The 3,420-nt window shown below is 49.1% G+C and overlaps 1 long non-coding RNA gene across 1 annotated transcript; it reads left to right on the top strand.

The window, feature by feature from the left end:
- Nucleotides 1–410: 410 nt before the first annotated feature.
- On the top strand, nt 411–1,759 carry LOC110590664. The gene is made up of 3 exons (XR_002480964.1): nt 411–505; nt 1,048–1,173; nt 1,349–1,759. It is a non-coding gene; the product is annotated as an uncharacterized LOC110590664 (long non-coding RNA).
- Nucleotides 1,760–3,420: the final 1,661 nt, after the last annotated feature.

Here is a 3,420-nt window from a genome sequence, read left to right as displayed (position 1 = left end):
TTTTGTGCATGAGAAAGGGGAGGCTTCTTAGAAAGAGCAGCTTTGAAACTTAATTCTCTTTGCCAAGAACTAATGGACTGTCTTCAACGTGCATGAAAATATGTTCAGCACGGTGACCAGAGAAGCCAAAATGAGGCCTCCACAGACCTAATTTGGCATCAGTTTATCTCCACGTGAGAAGATCTGGATGTGCTTATTTTACTCTCTGCTGTAACTAAGAAAAAAACAAACAGAAACCCTGCAAAGGTTCACTGAGACAGCAGTCAGTCACGAAAAAGGAATTTGAACCAAGATAACGTTAGTTACATTTTACCCACACGTTCCTGAAGCCTGAGCACTACCAGTTGAGCAAACGCGATTTGGCCCTTCGCCGTGACATTAAAACTTCACCAAGTCAGCAGTGACTTTGTGTAACTCAAAGAAGCCTCGCACACAGACGCATGCACGCACGCAGACCTCTTTTGATACCTCAGGGACACTGAGAACTAAGGGATTCCGAGGCCAGGTGAGACATTTCACTTTCTGACCGTCTTTGTTCTGTGTTTGGAGAAAGGCCAACGTGTGCCTTATTGAAGTGGAAATCCAGGGAGAAAACGTAACGGAAGAAGTTCCCCTATTTCTCGTAGCAATAGCTAGCCTTCATGGAGCTCTGACGAGGAGCCAGGGAATGTTCTTCGAGAGGATTTCGCTGACTGCTCATTAACAGTCCTATCAGGTCAATGTGAGGATAATATCCATTCTACAGTTGTGGCAGCCGAGGCACAGAGAAGTGACTTACCCAACATCACACATTATAAAATTATAGACCCCCCCAGCTTCCGGGCTCAGGGTCCTCTAAGCAAGACGCTACAGCGGGGAGGAGAGAGGCGATCAGGCGGTGACATACTGGAGGGGAAAACAGAGGGAGGCTCTTCAAGTCAAGGCAAGCACAGTGTCTCCGAGGACAGTGCAGTTTCTCCTCAGTGAAGTATGGGTCAAGCTCCCCAGCCTCAGAGGCCTGTCCAGGGTTCCTCGGCGGCCAGGGTCACATTGCTCAACTGCCTGTAGGTAGGAGAGCTGCAGCCCTGGAAGGAAGCCCGGGCTGTAGGGCTGCCAGGCCCCACTGGTCTTCTACCCAAAGACAGAGGAGAATGTCTTTCCTGGGTAAACTCTCCTTCCAGTGACCTTCCTGAGGTAAGTCTTGTCTGTTTCCGTGTCTGCCCTCCTTAGCGTATCTCCTCTGACTCCAAAAACACGTCCCCTGACAGCCCACCAGTTCCCCTGATGTGCTTGGGTACCGGAGACTGTGTGCTCCTGGGGGTGGGGGGAGGGGCTGGTAGAGTCATTCCCACTCTTCGTTTTTCTGCAGTGATCCTGTCCTTACTGACAGTGCAGGATGCCCAGGACTGGCTGGCTTATCAGCAAAATGCACCTCTTTTTAAATTATGCTGCCTGTTTTCCCTGAAGAGGAAAGCTCTGTCTAATCCAAATAATATAGGGGAAATGTTTGTAACTGTGATGTCACTGTCTGTGGTTGGAAATTAAAAAGCAGAGAGGACATATGCCAACATCTGCCTCTGGGATTTCTTTACCTGTCTCTCAATACAGTAGCAGAGCCTCTGAGACCTCAGACCATTCACCGTTATCTTTGGTCGTCAAGAGGACAAACACCTCTAGCCCTAAAGCATGCATTATCACAATCATTGGGTTTAAAAATATATAGATAGTTTCAATAAAAGGGATGACTAGATTAAAAAAAATAAGAAAGTTTGTTAACTAAAGATTTATTTATTTGAGAGAGAGAGCTTGCGTGCGTGACAGGGGGACAGGCAGGCAAAGGGAGAGGGAGAGAAGCAGACTCCCTGCTGAGCGCAGAGCCTGACCTGGGGCTCAACCCGGGGGGCTGGACCCCATGACCCTGAGATCATGCCCCTGAGATCATGACCTGAGCTGAAATCAAGAGTGAGGCAGTCAACTGACTGAGCCACCCAGGTGCCCAGTTAACAAACTTTCTGAATCCAAAGTCAAGCCTTCTTGGTTAAACCTACAATATAATAGACTTTTTTTTTTTCAACAGGAAGATTCCTTTATAATGGTGAATTTAATAACACACAGGGCTAGAGTACAGCCTCAGTCACTGGTCCACAGCAGGCAGGAAGGGAGCAGTGAGAAGAACCAACACATTCCAGGACTCATGTCACACTGACCCCCGCAGGACTGCCATGTACCTCCCTAAAGCTCCACCCACCTGCTAGTGCAGCCAAGAACTATGTCGCTTTTAATTTGTCATTTTCGCTCATTGAAGATAAAATCCACCATGGTGACAGGATTTCAGCACAACAGTCTGTTGAAATATTTGTATATACTTAAAAAAAAAAAAAAAAGACAACTAACAGTCCATTCTGTGCTCTGTTTCCCTGGAGGATTTCTCATGATCTGGGAACCAAGAATTAACACACTTCAAAAGAAGCAATAAAAATTCTAGCGCCGTACTCAGAAGCAGATGGTGCGCTTGCCAGGGTTGGAGGGGAGAGCGGAGCAGGTGCTCTGCTTGGGGGCAGGGTGCGGCCTTTGGGACAGCTGAGTGGACACGCAGACAGAAGCATCCACAAGCAGGACACACTGCCAGGGAGGGCCTGTTTCCTTCCGTGCTCTCCCCAGGTACGGGGGCATCACGTCACCCGCATGATGACTTCTCAGGACTGAGGACCCTATCCCTCACTCTCCATCCACTCTAGTGGGGGGTCTCTGACTGAAATGGGCTGAGGCCAGGAGTTGGGATCTAACTCTGTGCCACCCCGGTAGATTTGCTTCAGGCTATTCCAAGCAGTAAGGGCCTGGGACGCTCACCTCCCCAAGTAGCTGTGAGGCATGAGGGAGAAGGCAAGGGGAGGAGAGGCTTAGAAGGCAGACGTGACTAGAACCAGTGGCTCTGGACCTGGCTCAGCTTTGTGGGTCAGTCCTGCTGCTGCTGCCACCTTATCCTTGTGCTGGGGACAGACTATGAGAAGTCTTCACAGCCGGTAGCTTCCGTACGTGATACCGTACGTGATATATATATATATTATTTTTACTGAAATAAATGCAACAGATTCAAGTTCATTCCCTTTTGCTAGAACTGTTCCCTTCCCTGCCCTGAGAACTTCATGCCTTCGAGCCTGCCACCAGGCACTCCCTGGCTTGTCATCTGCCCCCCCTCCCCCTCACCATGGGAAAGGGGCCCCAGGATGAGCAGAGGACACACGGCACAAGAGGTGACTGGAAGGAGGGCCTACCTCGACGAGATTTCTAACTAACTCTGAGAACCTAAGGAATTGTGAAGGACTCAAAGAGGGAGCTGAGGTTCAAGGTCACTGGGCTTTTTGTTGTTGTTGTTGTTAAAGATTTTGTTTATTTATTTGAGAGAGACAGAGTGGGAGAGAGAGCACAAGCAGGGGGAGC

This window comes from Neomonachus schauinslandi, chromosome 9 (assembly GCF_002201575.2).
Source record: "Neomonachus schauinslandi chromosome 9, ASM220157v2, whole genome shotgun sequence".
Lineage (NCBI taxonomy): Eukaryota > Metazoa > Chordata > Mammalia > Carnivora > Phocidae > Neomonachus > Neomonachus schauinslandi.
The sequence above is the reverse complement of the archived record's forward strand: the minus strand, read 5'-3'. Positions and strand labels throughout refer to the sequence as shown.